At 45.0% G+C, this 20108-nt stretch overlaps 1 long non-coding RNA gene and 1 pseudogene across 2 annotated transcripts; both read right to left on the reverse strand.

Annotated features, from left to right (window-relative positions):
- Nucleotides 1–2694: 2694 nt before the first annotated feature.
- On the reverse strand, nucleotides 2695–19895 carry LOC143885343 (uncharacterized). Its single transcript, XR_013253212.1, has 2 exons — nucleotides 18226–19895; nucleotides 2695–3151 (listed from the first exon to the last, which is right to left on the reverse strand). It is a non-coding gene; the product is annotated as an uncharacterized LOC143885343 (long non-coding RNA).
- Nucleotides 3160–18209, reverse strand: LOC143885342 (putative homogentisate phytyltransferase 1, chloroplastic pseudogene; annotated as a pseudogene). Its single transcript, XR_013253211.1, has 2 exons — nucleotides 12517–18209; nucleotides 3160–12440 (listed from the first exon to the last, which is right to left on the reverse strand). The product of XR_013253211.1 is annotated as a putative homogentisate phytyltransferase 1, chloroplastic pseudogene (transcript).
- Nucleotides 19896–20108: the final 213 nt, after the last annotated feature.

Raw genomic sequence — 20108 nt, forward strand, 5'->3', positions numbered from 1 at the left:
CGTTTTTCCGACAATTTTTAGCATAGTGATCTGCTTTTCCACACACAAAGCAGTTACCCTTCTTCTTGAAATCTTTATTGTTTTTCTTGAAATGACCTTTTCCTGAAGAGTTTTTCTTTCCAGATGAAGATTCAGTGAGATTTGCCTTAGAGTTAAACTCATAGGCCTTAGATTTCTGTTTTCTGAAACGATTTTCCTCTTCAGTTCTGTAAACAAACAAGTCTTGAAGAGAAAAATCATTTCTTTCATGCAATAATGTGTCTTGGAATTTCTCCCATGAAGGTGGTAGTTTTTCATTAATTGCACCGATTTGGATATGTTCTTCTATCTTGATCCCTCTAGCAAGTACGTCAGAAACAATCAACTCGATCTCATTCACTTGATCCATAATAGATTTACCGTCTATCATCTGATATCAAAAATATTTTCCAATGAGATGTTTCTTTGAACCGCTGCTTCGACTAGATATTTCTGCTCTAGAGTTTCCCACAACTCTTTGGCAGATTCAATTCTAAAAAATACGTCAAACAACTGATTGCTAAGACAACTCAGAATATGCCCTTTGCAGAGATAATTATCTCTTTTCCTTTTCTCAATGAGATGGGTTCTAGCAGGTTCTTCCTCATTTTCTAAGGGTTCTGATTGTTTCAAGATGTAATCTAGGTTTAGAAAGGTCAGAAAGAATCACATCTTTTCTTCCCATCTACCGAAATCCGATCGGTCAAATTTTTCCGGTCTTTCGGTTTGGGAAGTCATGATGATTAATTTTCAAAAGTTGAAATCCCAAAATTTCAGATCACATATAGTGAAGCCTTAAGATTGTGAGAAAAATGATGTGCAAATCTGTAATTTAGGATTTGAGAATACCTTATAACGAATTAACACCTTAATTTGAGAAGGCAGAAATCAACAGTAATTATTCTGCAAGAATCAATTGTAATCAAACAGAGAAATAGTTAGACCAGTTATCGAGTTGAGGCACGAAGGATCTTCGTTGTCCTTAAGGCAAATCTCGCCCCCACTATGACGAATCAATGGTGTAGATGGGCGTCTCGACGTATGCCTTCAGAATACAACAACTCTTGCTCCAGGGGTGTGCACTCATACCGCCTAGATGCCTAAGAACTCGCTTATATGTGCCAAAAGCCTTGATCAGAAAACCAGAGAGAAGACCAGAGAAGAGAAAAGAGCAGAAGAAGAATCCGTTTAGGATATCTTTCTGTTTTCTCTAAAACCGATTTTATAGAAAAGTAATCGACACGTTTCCATCACACTCTTTTAGTATGTGAGAGACGTTTCCCAAATGGTCACTAAACCACGATTAAGCAATCTCAAACGGTAAAAAGAGTTAAAACAAAATAAATAAACTCTTGAACCGTTAAAAGAAAAAGGAGAAAAAGAAATAATAGAAAAATAAAAGGCCTTGGGCCAACGCACGGGGCCAGCTGAGCCGCGCGGGGCCTGGTAAGACCAAAAGCCCGCCGGACCCAAGTGGGCGATTCGTGCACGTATGATCCCCATGACCTCTTGCTCATTCACAAGGCTAAGAGAGTGAAAGTATATACATGACCACTCTCATCCTCTCACACTTCCCATCTAGGACTAAAGTGTTCTCACGACTTTAGTCCTTTTGGAGGGAAGCCCAAATACTTTGAATGAGAAGCCCAAAAGCATAAAGCAAGTCCCAAAGAAGGACAAATATATAATGACTAAAAACACCCCATTGTAAGTTTGAATTACAAAAAGACTTTTTTCACATAAAAAGTCAACAATTAATCCACGCCTCTCCTAGTGAGGATCGTCATTGAGAGTTTAATCACTTAGACCATTCATTGTAGCTAGCTCCTCACCTCCTTATTTTGATAATGGGACTCCTTTTGATGGTCTTGTTGTATTTCTCAACTGCAAAAGTAAATTGGGCCCACCTATATCTAAATGATCAAAGCCATTCATTTGTTCTACTGTCCATAGGACTGCTCAAAACTATAATACCAAAATCATTTTGAAGCTGTTTTTTTTATATGTATATATACATATTTAGTGTAAAATGGCCTACTCATGGTGGGGTCCACCATCTCTACTCAAGCCTGGTGGGTTCACATCTCTACCCAAACTAATGCATTAGGCTGGGGCCCTCAATATTTCACCCATGCATGTGCCCGGAACACTAGTTCTTTTAAAATAATCAAAACAATACCAAGGAATCCTGATCCTACTCAATCTAAAAGAAAGCAACTTACTCTCAAGAGTGATCGGTTATCTTTTGATAAGACCTAGTAAGACCAAAAACGTATGCTATATATGGACACCATCCTATTAGATCCTCATCCATCTTCCAAACCAATCTCTCCCAGCCACCCACCTAATAATAAGAAAAGAAGAGACAATCCTTTTCACCACCCTCACACGTCCAAGTTGGTTGGACATCCTAAACTTTTCAGGACTTGGATTGATAAAAATCAAAACACCTTCCATTTGGGACTTCAAGAAATAAAAGCATATTAATTATTACATATTGGGAATCAATTATATAATTTAAAAACTTGCTTTGTCATTTGGCCACGAGAGGAGAAAAACATGAAAAATTCTATTTCCTAATAGTTAAAAACGGCTATTTAAAAGGGTTCTTAATAGCACCCTCTAGCGTCATTTTGATAAGCACACCCATATCAACCAATCTCTAACCTTTACATGTAAGTTGTAACCGATCAAAACAACTCTTTTAAAATTAGAATATCAACTAATGAAATATGGAAATAACAAATAATTAACAAAAACTTTTTTAATAATTACAATAACAACAACAACAACTAATTAAACTAGGCCTACTAACTTAGTGGTGGAATCAACGAAGGCCTTCGATCGGCTAAGACACACTTGTTTAAATTTTCTTTTAAGTGTCTTCAAGTGGGCCCCATTCCATATCTAATTTCTAATATAAAAATCCTCTTACTCTTTGCTGTGGGGCCGGGTGTTACATCAGCTCCAATTGCACGATCCATGACTGCTTCTTTCCATCTAGGAAGTCTTGGCTCAAACTTTATGGAGTTGGCTTTAAGAACTCCAAGGGGATAGGAATGATAGAAGCATCTGGTCCAAATGTTTTCACATCTTCAACTATAACTTTTATTCCATCATGTCATCTAGCAATCTGTCACCATAAAAAGCCAAAGTCTATATTAGGGAACACTAATAAAGAGAGCATACAACTGTTAATTCATCTGTGATTCCAAGAGAAACCTACACAATTGTTATATGAATATTGTTCAAGAATTTTCAGAAGATTGCAAATGTTTTTAAATATAATTTTTAATGATAAAAATAATGAAAAAAGAATCGTTAGAAGAAAAAAAAGCCAAGCAAATATTAAGATTTTTTTAATCTAATGAGATCTCTCCATCATCCAATCGGAGTTCATTTTGTTTACAAATAGCAATTTCCGTGACAAAATAACATAAACAGAATAGCATCAACCAACAACTCCACTTGCTGTTTCAAGAAAAGTAACATCCGCTTGAGAAACCTAGCACCGAATGAACAAATAAATCAGAAATAGTTTTGGCATCCACTTCCTAAGGCCAATTGAAGAAAAAAAAATTTTAAATCAACTTCTTGTCAATATTTGTACGATAAATAGTACAATAAATAGTTCTTACGCACACCTCACGTTCATCTTCAGACTATAGACCACAATGAAACTTTAGCCACAAACTTTTAAGAAATAAATCATCCAGAGTAACTCGAATAGAAGAATCAAAATATCTTATTACCAATCTTCCTTTAAAATTCCCAACGTGCCCAGCTCCTACGGCCTTAGATTACCCCCCTGAATTTGTTAAAAATGATTCCATACGTCGGTTACCAAACCTATTTTGGTCTTTTCGTCCACACAATTACTTTCCAGAATGCCAAGAAGTCACTGCAGGCTCTTCCAATGCATGCCTTTCTTCTCTGCCCGCTGCTGCTTTTCTCCACCTGGGGAGTGGAGAAGAGCAGTGGAGAAGATAGCGAATAGTAGTCGATTCCGCTCTTTCTACCTATGATAGCTGCTCTTCTCCACCTAGCATCCAAAGGACAACACCTGTCACCTGAACTATCTCTTGCTTATCTCTTGCTTTTGCAGGGCATAAACAACTTCTTTCCCCACACCCAAAGCTTTAATCTGCCACACACCCTCTTTTAAAAGGGTGCGAAGTATCCTACTGGGGGTGGACTTAATCATCGCCCTATCTTAATGTTTGAGGAACATAGATAAAATGGTACAAAAGAACGCATTGAATATCAAATACTCAAAAGTACCCAGACTGTAGTTCCATTTCTGCTGCAATAAACTTACGTTAAACAAAGTTTAATCAGATAAACCTAACAAACCAAAAAACAGAAGGCAAATGTTTGGAAAAAAATTAAATTAGATGTCGGGATCTGATGCTACATATCGGATGATAGATGTGGGACCACTCAATAAAGATTTGAAAGAGAATGCAAAATTAAAGGTCTCTTACCAATTCACCATTGCAGAGAACTTGGAAAGCACCAGAACTTTGCTGGAAGAGTTGCATGACATTACTAAGAAGCCAAGTGCTTGCCATAGTGCCAAACATATTAGCGCACGAAGAGTAGTGATGGGGTATAAAAACAGCAGCCTATTAGCTGTCGACACGTGGACTGATGGGGTATAAAAACAGCAGCCTATTAGCTGTCGACACGTGGCCCGAGGCTGGCCCACCGCAGACCCCACGTCAACAAGGGTAGTTTGGTAATTATAGCAGAGTAGGTGAGCTCGAACCTATAGCTGGCCGACACCTGTCCTGGAGTAATAACTCCCCAACTACCCCAGTTTTCCCTCTATAAAAGGGCTTCCAAAGCTCATAAACAAGGGTAATAACTTCTCACCCACCACTCTTAAACTCGCTCTGCATTCCTGCTCATACTGACTTGAGTGTCGAAGGGCCTGTCCGGAGTAACACTCTGGGTTGGTCATTCTGACCTCGTTTGCTCTTTACGCAGGGCTCAGCTACTCAGCTCCCTCACCTCAGTTTCTCGGGTCCTCCATCTCGGCTCTTACGTCACAGTCATATATGTTACCGATTTTAGGCCTAACAGATTGGCGCCATCCGTGGGACCGTGAACTAAAAGCTGTTCAAATCCCTTTACAAAATGGCAGGACGGAGGAACGCTCGGGTACCAAATGCACGGACTACTCGAGCCGTGCTACCTCGCAGGACCCGGAGTGAGCGAATCACCTCACAGGTGGTAGCTACTTCTGCTACAGCCGAACAGAGCCCGGCTCGTTCGGACCACCTCAATCCTACACCCACTCCGGATCAAGTGCAAGCTCTCTTTCAACAGATGACTGCTCTTGTCGGTCAATACAAGCAACTACTCCAAGCGCCTCCCCAACATCCTCTAGAAGCTCCGCAACCTGTACAGGAAAGGTCACCAGCTCATGGAGGAGAGTCGGCGCGTCATGAGGAAAACCGGACTCACCACTCCACCGGGCGAGTCCAAAACTCCAGAGCCGAGCACGTCCACATAGAACCTCACCCCCGCCGGAGATTACGGTCTCGCTCTGCACGAAAGCATCGATCCCAAGAGGACCGCGCACTGCAGGAAAAATTTCGGCCTCATCGTAGGAGTTCGGAAAGTCAGTCCGGCTCTGCGGCGAGCCAATCGGTGGAGAGAAATAGGTCACTGGATCAACCAGACGTCAGAGCTGATCCAATGCTACGGAGGATCAAAGAAATGGATCATCGAATAGAAGAGCTGGCCAAGGATCAGAGCCGGCCCGCTTCTAGGGCGTTCTCAAGCAGAACGCCGTTCACCGACGACGTCATGGGTGCCCCAGCACCCAGAGGATTTAAAATGCCAACCGTTCAGCAATACAACGGGACCAGTGACCCTGTGGACCACTTGGAGACGTTCAGGACAATGATGCTCCTCCACGGTGCGTCAGACGGCTTCCTTTGTAGAGCCTTCCTGACCACACTGACTGGTGCGGCAAGGGACTGGTACTCAAGGATCAAACCGAACTCCATCAGCAACTTCGATGACTTTGGGGAAGATCTGGTCCGCCACTTCATGAGCAGCCGTAGGCCAAGGAAAACAACAGCATCCTTGATGGCCTTGCGGTAGGAGGATAATGAACCTCTGAAAGCCTTCATCAGCCGCTTCAACAGGGAGGCACTCCAAGTGCCGAATCTAGATCCCTCAGCCACTACAACGCGCTTCTCGTAGGTGCTAGATCTAATGATTTCTGCCGAGCAGTGGCCCGCCGGAATCCTCACTCTCTAGCAGATCTAATGGCCGGGGCAGAGGAATATATATCAGTGGAAGAGACATTGGCTGCCTTGGACTCAAATCGGAGGAGAACCTCTGAGGACAAGAACCCTACTAAACAGCGTAGGGATGACAAGGCCATCAGAAGAGAAAAGTCCCCCCAGAGGAGGGAGGAGAACTTCACCCCTCTCAACACCTCCCGGAGACACATACTGGCCGCTATCAGTAAAGAAGAGTTCGTAAAATGGCCGACCCGAATGATCTCCAAGGGAAAGAGGAGAGACAAGTTGAAGTACTGTCGGTTCCACAGGGACCACGGTCACGACACGGACGAATGTTGGCAGCTCAAGGAAGAAATCGAGCAGTTGATTGGCCGGGGCTATTTTAAAAAATACATCCGAAGTGACGGCCATAGAAGTGAGCGCAAAGGGAAAAGTCCTAAGGGCCGGAGCCCTTGGCGGTCACCGCCGCTCCCTGCCCAGGGTCAATCTCCTCCGCCATCCAGTCCACCACCAGAGGCACACCGATCCCAGCCAAGGGGAATCATCGGCACGATTATGGGCGGACCCGCCGCTGGGGGCGCATCATCAGCTGCAAGAAAAGCATATGCACGCCGAGTCAACGCCGTGCACATGTGCAGCAAGAAGATGAGGACGGAGAATGAGATCTCCTTTTCAGATGCGGATTTCGACGATTTGATTCTGCCTCACGACGACGCACTGGTCATAACCATGCTCGTCGCGAACTGGGAGTTGAAGAAAATCCTGGTCGACAATGGGAGTTCGGCCGCATGCTTTCGAGAGAATGATGATAGGAAACGACCGCCTCAGGCCGGCGAACTCAGATCTATTCGATTTCTCAGGAGAGGTCGTCAAAGTGGAGGGACAGATTGAACTCCCAGTCCTCGTCGGAGAGCCGCCCTGCCAAGCTTTCGCCATGGTCAACTTCCTGGTAGTGAGGGCCACTTCGGTCTATAACGCTATCTTAGGACGGCCTGGCCAGAACCTGATCCGTGCAGTCGCTTCAGCATATCACCAAAAAATGAAGTTCATAATGCCAAACGGCGTGGGTGAGGTCAAAGGAGATCAGCCACAGTCCAGGGAGTGCTACACAATGGCACTTAAGGGTAAAAACGTGGTGGAATCCCTGTCGATTGAACTGCTAGATCTGAGGGTGAAGCACGAGGAAATCAGCCCGCCGAAGACCTCATCTCCATCCCATTATGCAAAAATGATAACGAGAAAGTCGTTCAGATCGGCTCCTCTCTAGACAGCGGCACCCGGCACAGCCTCACCCAATTTTTTCAGGACAACGCAGATGTCTTCTCGTGGGCTCCTGTGGACATGCCCGGTATAGACCCGGAGGTCAGCACGCACAGACTTGGTGTTGACCCAACCTGCAGGCCGGTGAAGCAGAAAAGAAGACACTTCGCCCTCGAAAGGCGGCAGGCGATTAAAGAAGAAGTGGAGATGCTCTTGAGAGCTGACTTCATTCAAGAAATCCAATATCCGGACTGGTTCGCAAACGTGGTCCTGGTAAAGAAGACAAATGAAAAGTGGAGGACCTGCGTTGATTTCACTGATCTGAACAAAGCCTGTCCTAAGGACAGCTACTCGCTCCCAAAAATTGATCAGCTCATTGATGCCACTGCAGGTCACGAACTACTGAGCTTTATGGACGCCTTTTCCGGATATAATCAGATCAGAATGTATGAGTCAGATATACCGAAGACTTCCTTTGTAACAAACCAGGGGACCTACTGCTACCGTGTCATGCCCTTTGGCATGAAAAATGCCGGAGCCACGTATCAGAGGCTCGTGAACAAGCTCTTCAGGAATCAGATCGGCCGCAACATGGAAGTCTATGTCGACGACATGCTGGTCAAAAGCCGAAGTGCGCAAGATCTGAACAAAGCCGAGAGCATAAGATGAAGCTCAATCCCACCAAGTGCACCTTCGGCGTCAGCTCGGGAAAATTCTTAGGGTTTATGGTAAGCCAAAGAGGGATAGAGACCAATCCAGAGAAGATCAAGGCCGTGGTGGAGCTCACTCCACCAAAAACCATCAGAGAAGTGCAGCGACTAACAGGAATGGTGGCCGCGCTGGGACGCTTCATCTCAAAGTCTGCAGAGAGGTGCCTGCCATTCTTCAACGCTGTCAAAGGACTCAAGACTATGCCCTGGATGGAGGAGTGCTAGATAGCATTCGAAGATCTGAAGCAGTACTTATCCTCCCCACCACTATTGACAAAGCCGGAACCGGGTGAGGAACTACTCTTATATCTGTCCGTGAGCCCACTGGATCTAGCAGCTGTCCTAGTTCGTGAAGAGCAAAGTCCTGCACGATGCCGAAGTCAGATATCAGCGGGTCGAGAAATTGGCCTACGCCCTGATCATGGTAGCCAAGAAGTTGAGGCTGTACTTTCAAGCTCACACAATAAAGGTCCTTACTGATCAGCCGCTCAGGCAAGTTCTCCATAAGCCGGACACCTCAGGACGACTCGTGAAATGGGCCGTGGAGCTGAGTGAATTCGACATCCTGTACATGCCAAGACCAGCAATCAAGGCTCAAGTGCTGGCAGATTTCGTGGCTGAATGCACCATCCCCCAGCAGATCACCCAGCCAGAAAGTGTCCAAACCCCAGCTGCGGGAAAGGCAATCGCAACTGAGGAGTGAACAGAAGATGGAACCGAAACAGAAGTCATCCCCATACCACTAGCAGAACAGGATCCATCGAACCCCGAACCGCTCTGGGAAGTGCACGTGGACGGATCTTCGAACAAGGGTGGCTGTGGAGTCGGTCTGGTTCTAACCTGGCCGATCAACTTCACTTTAGACTACGCCCTGAGGTTCAGATTCCGCGCATCCAACAATGAGGCTGAATATGAAGCCGTCCTCGTCAGAATGAACCTCACACTCCAGACCGGCGCCCAAAGACTGAAAGGCTACTGTGACTCCCAGTTGGTTGCAAACCAGATTCAAGGAATCTACGAGGCTCGCAACGAGCGTATGATCAAATACCTCTCCAAAGTCCGTCAGTTATCCACTAAGTTCAAAAGTTTTGAGGTCATCAGAATCCCCAGAGCAGGAAACACAAAAGCGGATGTGCTGTCTAAGCTGGCCGCATCCGGATACACAACTCTTGGGAATATATGCATGGAATTTCTCCAGAAATCCAGTATAGAAAATAAGGCTGCTGATGTGATGCAGGTGGAGCACGAGCCCTGCTGGATGGACGAGATCATCGACTACCTACATAGTGGGAAACTGCCCGAAGCCAAGAAGAGGCCCGCAAGGTGACACAAAGAGCAGCCCAGTTTTCCCTGGATGGTGAGAACCTGTTCAAAAGGTCCTACACCCTCCCGTACCTAAAGTGCCTCCGGCCCAGCGATGCTGTGTACGCCCTGCAAGAGACACACAAAGGTATTTGCGGGGAGCATCTAGGGGGCAAGGCCCTGGCGATCAAAGTGTTGCTGAGAGGTCTGTACTGGCCCACATTAAGACAAGACGCACTGACCCTGGTCAAGAAGTGCGAGAGATGCCAGAAGTTCTCTCCCACCATTCACCAGCCTGCTGTGTCTATGACCCCGATCATTAGCCCACTCCCCTTCGCAGTTTGGGGATGGACATCTTGGGTCCCTTTCCACCGGCCTCCGGAAGGCGCACGTTCGTAGTAGTGGCCATCGATTATTTTACCAAGTGGGTAGAGGCTGAACCTCTAGCCTAGATCACAGAGCAGAACGTGCAGAACTTCTTTTGGAAGTCAGTGCTTTGCAGATTCGGGATCCCTCGCGTCTTGATAACAGATAACGGTAAACAGTTCGACTGCCGGAACTTTTGGAAGTTTTGCTCCGACTTGAAAATCGAACAGAGGTTTACTTCAGTAGCGCACCAGCAGATCAATGGGCAGACAGAACTGACGAACTGAATCCTGCTGCAGGGGGTAAAGAAAAGGCTGGACGAGAAGGCTAGCCGATGGGCAGATGAGCTTTATCACGTTCTATGAGCGTATCGCACCACTCCGCGCACACCAACGGGTGAATCACCGTTCAACCTGTCCTTTGGAACGGAGGCAGTAATACCGGTCGATGTAGGCACCCCGTCTCCCAGAGTCACCAATCTCAGCGAGCGGCTCAATGATGATGGGCTCCGTGCGAACCTCGACTTGCTGGAAGAAGCACGGGAAGAGTCTCCTATCAGGGTCGCTGCTTACAAGCAGAAAGTGTCCAACTATCATGATTCGAAGTTACGCCCCAAAGAATTCCGAGCCGGGGATCTAGTCCTAAGGAAAGCTGCTATCTCCTAGCCAAAAGAGGTCGGGAAACTTTCTCCGACCTGGGAGGGACCTATCAAGTGAAAGGGGTGATCCTCCCGGGCAGTTATAGGCTGGAAACGCTAGAGGAGCACCTATTATCCCATGCATGGAACTCCAAGAATCTCCGGAAATACTATCAATAGTAAATCGCCGGGCATAAAAGGTGACTTTGTAAATATTGTTAAAAATGAATGATATAGAGACTCTTTTGCAGATCTCCGCGAACTCTTGGGGTCCACTAAAACTACGGTACTCAACGCTTGGTTCACCACGGCTCGTCTCTGCAAAGACCGGGAGCGCAGTCCTGGTCCGGGACCAGTCCGGATGCAAAAACCAAAGCTTCTCGGAAACCCAGTTCGCTAAAACTTGAGTACTCATCAAATTGGAAACCCAGTTCACTAAAACTAGGGTACTCGACGCTTGGTTCGCCACAGCTCGTCTCCGTAAAGACCGGGACCGCACTCCTGGTCCGGGACCAGTCCGGATGCAAAAACCAAAGCTCCTCGGAAACCCAGTTCGCTAAAACTTGGGTACTCATCAAATTGGAAACCTAGTTCACTAAAACTAGGGTACTCGACGTTTGGTTCGCCACGGATCGTCTCCGCAAAGAAGGGGAGCGCACTCCTGGTCCGGGACCAGTCCGGATGCAAAAACCAAAGCTCCTCGGAAACCCAGTTCGCTAAAACTTGGGTACTCATCAAATTGGAAACCCAGTTCACTAAAACTAGGGTACTCGACGCTTGGTTCGCCACGGCTCGTCTCCGCAAAGACCGGGAGCGCACTCCTGGTCCAGGACCAGTCCGGATGCAAAAACCAAAGCTCCTTGGAAACCCAGTTCGCTAAAACTTGGGTACTCATCAAATTGGAAACCCAGTTCACTAAAACTAGGGTACTCGACGCTTGGTTCGCCACGGCTCGTCTCCGCAAAGACCGGGAGCGCACTCCTAGTCCGGAACCAGTCCGGATGCAAAAACCAAAGCTCATCGGAAACCCAGTTCGCTAAAACTTGGGTACTCATCAAATTGGAAACCCAGTTCGCTAAAACTTGGGTACTCGCCACTAGGAAACCTAGTCGCTGAAGCTAGGGTACTCGATGGTTAGAACACCACGGTTTGCCCCCGCCAGGACCAGGTTCAACCTAAGCTCGAAACGCCTGTCTCGAGTGTTATCAACACAGCATAGAACCAAACAATATTAACTGGAAACAGACAAGTGGAGAAGGGGTGGACAATAAAATTTACTTTCCATTCATGAAGTAGGGCCTCGAAGGACCATTACAAAAATAAGGCCTCAAAAGGCTGTTACAAAAGTTGGGCCTCCAAGGGACCATTACAAAAAGAAATCATCAAAAGAGAAGGAAGAAGGGGAGCTCAAGGCACCCCCTAGCTACCATCCCGTACTAGATCCGCCTCCGGGGCCACGGGTGCAGCAGTGGTGGCCGGCTCGTCACCGCCAATCGTCGGTGGGTTAGGGAGAACCATTCCCGTCAAAACCACGGCCGGATTGGATTCCTTAACCTGCTCAAGGCAGTCAAAGAACCCAATCTTGTAGGCCTCGCTGGACAGAATAAAGAGTTCGTCCTCCTTTTTCTAAACGGCCGCTATCTGCCTCTCTCGGGCTCTCTCTCTCTCTCTCTGAGTGTTTAAGGCTTCTGCTGCCTTCTCCTTCTGTGCGGCCAACTGAGCGGCAAACTCTTCCTTGAGCCGCTTGTTTTCCTCGACCGTCTTTTCAACGGACCTCTGTAGCTCTTTGGCCTCCTGCTTCAATTTCCCGTTCTCCTCCTCGGACTTTGTTATGGCCTCAGAAAACTTCTGGCTCTTCTCTCGGAGGTCGTTATAATACAATAAAACCTACAGACCAGCCAGTGTTAACACAAGAAATCGAGGCACGAGATAAAGATAAACCAGGACTCGAGGGCCATCTCACCTGGTAAACTGACGAAAATATGGCCTCGTCAGCCACAGCTGGAGGTTCGTTGAGAACCTGATGCTTGTCATTGCTGAGGAGAACTTTACTGAGGAGCTCCTTAGCCACCCGACTCTCACCAAGGCCAGTATCATTTTTTGGACGGCCCAATTGGGCCGAAAAACATTGTCTTCGGTCCTCGCTGGGGGAGGACGGACTCCAGCAGATGTCCCCCCCGACTTCGAGGACCCCGCGCCCCGGCCATAGGCACCCACCAACTTCACTGTAGTCTTGGCTTTGGGAGGCGGTGGCGTGTCCTGGTTTTGCGCCGGACTCGCCATCTCTACAGCCTTTCTTTTCTGGCCCTGCTGGGCCTTCCCGAATGCCCCCTGCCTCATTCTCTCTTCCATGGACTGCTGCTGCATCTCTGAAAGTCAACATAAACAAACAAAACCAGTCAGAAGCAAGCAAAAGAGGAAAAAGAGTCTTAAGAAAAGACTAGCCACATACGTGTCGGGGTCGCAGTACTAAGGCCAAGCCCAACTAGAATCTCTTCCCCGTGAAATTTCGAACAATGAATGGGTCCCTCACGGTCCAGCTCCTCGCGGATTAGGGCAAACGTCCTCACATCCTCACCCTCAAGTAACGGCTTGCGACTCATTGCGACTGTATCCGGGGCGTCGCATTTCAGAGGAACCGGCCAGGGCTCATTGGACTCCCTGTCCTCGACGTAGAAGAACCTGTTTCTCCATAAGTGTAACGAAGAGGGAATGCCAGTGATCATTTTCACCTCCGGGCGCTGGCTAATGTAAATCAAACCCTCGCCCTTATGTCTCTTCAATTGCGCACACACGCGGAACAACGGCACGGACAAGTTCCTCTGAAGCCGGTCATGGACGAAGTATACGAACCCCGTCAGCATCCTCCATGAGTTCAGCACAACCTGAGCCGGAGCCAGTCCGTAGTGTCAAAGCACCGCGGCGAAGAATGGGTGCAGAGGGAACCTGAGTCCGGCCCTCAACGACTCATCGTATATACATACATCAGAGCTTTCGTTACAGGCCCTATCTCCCTCTGTCGCCTCCCTCAGCCCAAACCTAGGGCGAACATAGTATCTATCCCTAATGTCCACCATGATGGACTCATCAAGGTAATTCTCCTCGTTAAGAGCCTGTACGTTGTATTTAGGATTGGCGTCCATCCGGGCCCTCGCTACGACCTCAACGGCCCGGCCAGGGAAAAATATTGTGGACGCCTCGGCGGCGTCATTACCAACACTCCCCTCTGCTCGAAGATAACTGTCCGTTGGGAGCGGAGTGGTGTTCAGATCCAAAATCAGTTCGTCCCCAACCACATCGTCATCGCTACCTACGATATCCACACTAACATCAGGATTTGCCATTTTTGGGGCTGGTGTCCTGATCGGCCTATTCTGGGTCCTAACCGACGAATTAGACCCTGAGCTACTAGAAGACGACTCCCGTGAACCGGACTCAGAACTAGAGCTACTACTTGACATGAAAGCAGGAAAAGAAATGAATGAAAGGCGCACTCAAGAAGATTACCGGTCAGAAATGAAATCCCCCGGTTTCGAACTGAAAGCTCCCAAATCCTCAGCCGTTCACAACCACGAACTACGCGAGCCGGACTGGCTTGAGCCGAACTGGCTGAGCAAAAAGCAGAAGGAGAGTAAAAAGTAAAGGTAAGAAATGAAGGGTGAAAACCCTCCTTTTATAAACCTTAGCGATGTGGGTCCGCATTTAATGAAGTGCACGCGAGTCGACGACGCCCGCATGTGCCACGTGTTTCTCATTAATGACGGGCGGGAACTTTGAGGCAAGGGCGTAAGAAATACGTGCGTATCTCCAAAAAACTAAGGGCATCTGTGAAGTACTCGTGTGAAGGATAGCTCTCAAAGCGATTGAGTCCGGCACAAAAATCAGTCCGGCCCAAGCCGGACTGGATATGACGCGTCTCGCTACACGATAAAAATCAGTCCGGCCCAAGCCGGACTGGATATGATGTGTCTCTCTACACGACAAAAGTTAGTCAGGCCCAAGCCGGACTGGATATGACTGTGGACCCCGATCCGAGAGAGAGTTGAGGGACGAGCCCCCAGCGGCCTCTTGGTTCATCCACGTGTGAAGGAGAGCTCTACCAAGGAACTCTTGAAACGGTTGCCACCCTCATAGCATAGCACGAGTGGCGATATAAAAGAGATACCTCTCGATTCGGGAACAAGTCCGGATTTGAAACGTATCTAAACAAACTCAGAGTCGCCATCCACGGTATACGGCCATGGATCCTTTAAACAAAAATATGCTCTGTATACCATGGATAACCAGAAATATATATGGGTTCGTGCCTGATTAATAATGGAGAAGGTCTAAGAGCACCCCCCAATTCGTCCGAGTGCAAGCACTTGGTCTCTTATGCCATTTATTATTAACCTCGAAGAGTTTCGGGCGAAAATCATATGAAATAGGAACAATTCTCAGGAATCGTCTACCTAAGCATGCATTTCCTGAGAATAAAGAAATAAGCACACACAAAATGAAATGAAAAGAATGTGTCACCTAAGCAAAGCTAGGTTATGAGTGACATATCTAATGGGTGTCTAAGTTCTGGTAGACATACACATGCAAGCTACAGCTAAAGGTATAGTATCAGTACAAGAAAGTAAGAAAAAACATCAAAATATAAAACACAAATCAAACCTATATATGACAGGACAAGACAAGTCCTAACTCTAATGCGACTTGACTTGGACCAAGATGGCCGTCCATCTCAGCTGCTCTACGTATCCCGGCCTCGGGAAGAATCGGAGTCAACGTAGTTCGAATGACCTATTCTAAACTACGATGCTTAACCATATAGAACCGCTATCCTAGACTCGATCCACTAGACTCGACTGATTTTTTTAAAGCTTTTTGCATGATTATTTAAGTTCAAGTGAATTGTAATTTTTAGGACTCTCTATATGCCCTAACTAATGCAAGTTAATTAGCCTTAAGCTAATGCAGGTGGGCCCTATATCCTATGTGTATCTAGGCTGTGCAACCTAATGAAAACCATGGGCTGACTATATGCTTCCTAGTCTAGCCATTGGTTCGACTAGATGTCTAACCGATCGACTCGAGGCCTCCTAACTCTAGGGACACTCACACGACAGGACACACCATATCAAACAAATCAAGACAGCCCCCTAACTCTAAAATACCCCAAATATCTAGGACATACTCCTAACTCTAGGAGAAGATCTCTTTGAAAAAGGTTTTGAAGAAGTTTTTTGTATTTTTGGAAGGTTTGAAAATTTTATTTTTAAAGGTTTGGCTGGACTTGGGATATGGATCCCAAGCTGCAATACGTACCTCATGAAAGAGGATACGTAGTTCGAAACGAACTCTCCTAATTACCATTAAAAAGCTTAACACTCTAAATGATTTAAAGCTTTTGATATTTTTTAAAGCTTTCATATGTTTTTGAATTTTAAGATATTTCAAATGTTTTTGAATTTTAAAATATTTCAAATGTTTTTATTTTGAATTTTAAAGTGTTCAAGTGCTTTTTTAAAATTTTAAAATGTTTTCACTCTTTTGGTCAAAGACCCAAAGAGAATACACAAAACAACAAACTAGGGCAAAACCCTAAAGCTACGGGGAAACCCCGAACAAGCAAACAGTGTCAAAGACACTTGAACTAAACCACAAAACAAGTAACTGAAATTTTAAAGTAAAAGAGAACAGATAAGGATTCCGAACAGGTCAAACTCGAACAAAACTAAGCTAGTCTCTAAGGATAAACCTCTAAACCAAACAACACTAAAAAGGGGGTACAAGTATGTCAAAGACGCTCTAAAGGAGGGCAAATGAGTCAAAGACTCTCTAAAACTCTAAGAGAAGGTGCAACTGAGTCAAAATGTGACTGAAAACACATAAGAGATAAACAAGGGTGCTAATGAGACTGAGAAAGTCTTATATATACAAATGGAGGGGAGTTCTACTTGGACTGAGCAAGTCCCCTAAGGATGGGCTTGGGCTAGCGCCTTCATCGCCCCCACATCCTACAAGTCTTCACAAAGGTGCCAAAGAAAAAATCCCCTCGAGTCTATCTAGTATCTGACCTCATACGACCCAGCTTTGGTAATATATCGGACCAACTCAACTGTATTGTATCTGGTCTTTTCTCACACCTTGAGAAATCGTACTCGTAAACCAGATCCAGTAAACATTGGAACCTGAAATTAATTCCATTTGAATCGGCGGCCTAGTCCATGACTTCTTTTCTGTGCCTAACCTTCACCGGTATTCTCAACGCACAAAGGGGATTAAGAGGTATTCTGCATATAATAGCTTCCAAATAAACATATAAAAAGATGTTACAGATGCTTTCTTCTTCAAATCAAGAGATTGAGCATGGCGCCAAATAATGGAAGCAAGTGTGCCATGACTAAATACAGTGACAAGTTTGCTAGATAGGTCCAACCACCATGGCAGTTCCATATGCCATCAACAACAAATTAATGCATAGCCAAAATACTCTTTCTTGGCCTAGGGAAACACTGAAGGACTGAATGCCAAAGTTTCTGTCCCCATCAATGTCGGGTATATCCTTGAATAATGCTATAACAACTGAGAAGAAGCACATGAAAGCTGTGGCAAATATCAATGATCTTGTAAAAACAGTTGGCCTCCCTAAAATGTAGTTCTGCATGTGTATAAAAAAGGCAAACTGAACAACTACAGCTCTCACAGACAAGATGCACATGGCACATGGCGGCAAGAAATGCATTTTGTTTCCATCTAAGAAATGGAATATCAACGGAGTATGCACTTCCTAGCAAAAAAGACGTTAGAAGGGCACAAGATAGAGGCAGAGACTGAAACATCAAACCCATGGCGAAACTCATTAAGGAAAAGGCAGCTACTATCAATACTCCAGTTCCTACAGAAAATTCACCCAAAGCAAGCCGAAGATCTGGCTTATTGACCTTGTCAATTCCAATGTCAAAGAGCTGATTCACGCCGACAACATAAAAGTTCATGCATATTGATGGTAGCAATGCCTTTAGTAGTCCAATGAGAAATGTTGGAGAAAGATCAATCATTGTTTCCACAGGAAGAAGAGACACTGATATTATTCCTAAAGCCGTGCCTATTACTGTGTGAGGCTGAGAAAAACTATAGAAGGCATTGAACTGCTTTGAAACACTTGCAATGTTCTCTTGATTATTGGCTAAAGCGAAGAATCTCCAAGAATGACATCTGACGGGCTGCCCAGTATTGCATTTGTTCAGAATATTATATATCTGATTCACTGGGGCTTGAAATGGCATAAAAAAAGCCTTTCCTTTGAGTGTATGTCATCTTGTTCTCTCTCACCCCATAACCTGCAAGATATCCTTAAAGTCGCACTTGCACAATTCTCTTACTTCAGCCAAAATCCCATTAAGTACAATTGGAAATTCCAAACATTGTTTACTTAAATAGTTCCTGCAAAGCTATGTAAGAAAATAGATAACACTAGTAACTATATTGCTATCCAATGACAACAAATCTCAAAACAGCCTTAGCCATAATCTGATAACAAACCCATCCCTCCACTTTTAGCAATTAATGTGGGTCAAAGATAATTAGAGCAAGAAAATCCCTATAATGCAGATAACTAACTGATTGTACAAACTTACGGCAAAAAACAGAAAGAAAAAAAAAAGAAAATGAAAAGGAATACCTCTTGAGGTTCATTGCATCAGCACATAAAGAAATAGGATAGAATGAGTACCATCCAAAAGTTCATAAATCTGAACGAAATTGTTACGAATAGCATCTTCATCAAATGCCCCACCAAAATAAGATTTGAACAGTGCAATTGCCTCGACAACGAACTTCAATGCACAAGCAACATTGGCATTGCTGCTGACAACAATCACAATGTACACATTGCTGATTCTCATGTAAAGGAAAGAGCAACCTCCTATTTGCCGAACGGGGCATGTACCAAGTTCCTTTGTTTGCATTATATGCGTTCGAAATGCATCCACCATGTTGCCACTAGATGTGCTGCAGACCCAAACTCTTCCTTCCCTTTTGCTCGCTGTTAAGAGGCTGATTTTCCTCTATCCTTGTAGTCAGGGTGCAACAGGATATTCCAAGTATTTGAAAGTATCGCTGGTTTTTGAAAAATCCTCTGCTTAGAAATCTGTCGAGCAGGCTAACGCCCAAGAAGAGAATTGCAATGCAGCATGTGAACATTCAAGTGCTCGATTATCCAGTTCACCATCAGCAACCTCTGCTGGACAAGTAGATCGTCGAATTCTGAAGTGGAGCTGTATTCCTCGTTGTAATTAACAAGAAACGAATGTTTTCCCTCTCTACTCCCAATTTTTTTGTAGGATTCTTCATGCTCTTTGTCTTCGAAACTCAAAATAGTAAAATCGTCTGAATACTCTTCTTCAGTTTCCGAAGGCGAAACAGAGTTAAAACGCGAGCTCAATCTAGAGAGCTGCTGTGAGTATTGAGGAAACATAGAAAAACAAGTAGACGGATTCGAATTATCAACAGATCTTTCAGAAAAATCATCGGATGATGATTCGCTGAAAATCGACGGAGTGTAGTCTGAAAACTCTTGTTCTGAATGTCAAAATGAAGTATAGACTGAAAGCTTTGATTTTAATTTCACAATTAACGATGATGACACAACGAACAAATTCAACAACTCAAAGTCCTGAATCTCAAATTTTCTTCAACAAATCATGAAGGAATTCCTTAGAACAACTCAGATTCGAAATTTCTTAGTTCAGATCTAAAATTTGTTTAAAAGTTTAAAATCTGCTGAAAAATCTCCCGTAGATGAAAATCTTGGTTGAAGATTACTGGTTCTGTGGTTTAACAAAATAAAAGACTCAAATCTTAGGCTTTTGAAACAAAGAAGGAGATCGTGAAACGAATTCAATATTTAAACTAGAAAACTAGGGTTTCAACAGACAAAAATGGTGGATCTAAAGAAAATAAGCTTGCAAGGAGTCAATGAAAAGAGCTTGTGAAAGATTATTAGCCAAATCTTGATTAGAATCAAGCAAAATTTGCCAGATCTCCGATGAATCCGCCAGAAATGAAGAATCGGAGAAGAAAAAATGAGAAGAACTAGAGTTTCTAACTTAGATCTAAAGCTTTTTAAAGCTTTGAATCTAAAATCAGAAAAAGGAAAAAGGAATAAAAGAGTTAGGGTTTAGGGAAGAAAAACCTCTCTCCATCTCTCTCTCTTCTTTGCAAGTCTCGGGAATTCTTCCAATATTCCAGATCGGGAAATGGACCGCCGGATTCCGGCAAAATATGCCGGAGAAGATGAACGCGAGATCCCCTTTCTCGCTCTCTCTCTCTCTGCTAGAAAATGAAGATATCTCCTCCTTTTAATGAACTTTAATGCCATATTTATAGAAAAAAATGAGCACTGATATGGGCACTACTAAATTGATAGGCGCACAATATTTGATGCCGCACGAATCAAGCGCGGCCTAGACTGGATTATGCACCCCCCTCTTTCATGAAAATGATACTTCTATCTCCTTTTTCCCCACAGACAGCCCCTACCCTTATTAATTCAACCCCCCTCTT

Source organism: Tasmannia lanceolata, unplaced genomic scaffold, assembly GCF_043159265.1.
Source record: "Tasmannia lanceolata isolate RefF3 unplaced genomic scaffold, GAP_Taslan_0.1 ptg000008l, whole genome shotgun sequence".
NCBI lineage: Eukaryota > Viridiplantae > Streptophyta > Magnoliopsida > Canellales > Winteraceae > Tasmannia > Tasmannia lanceolata.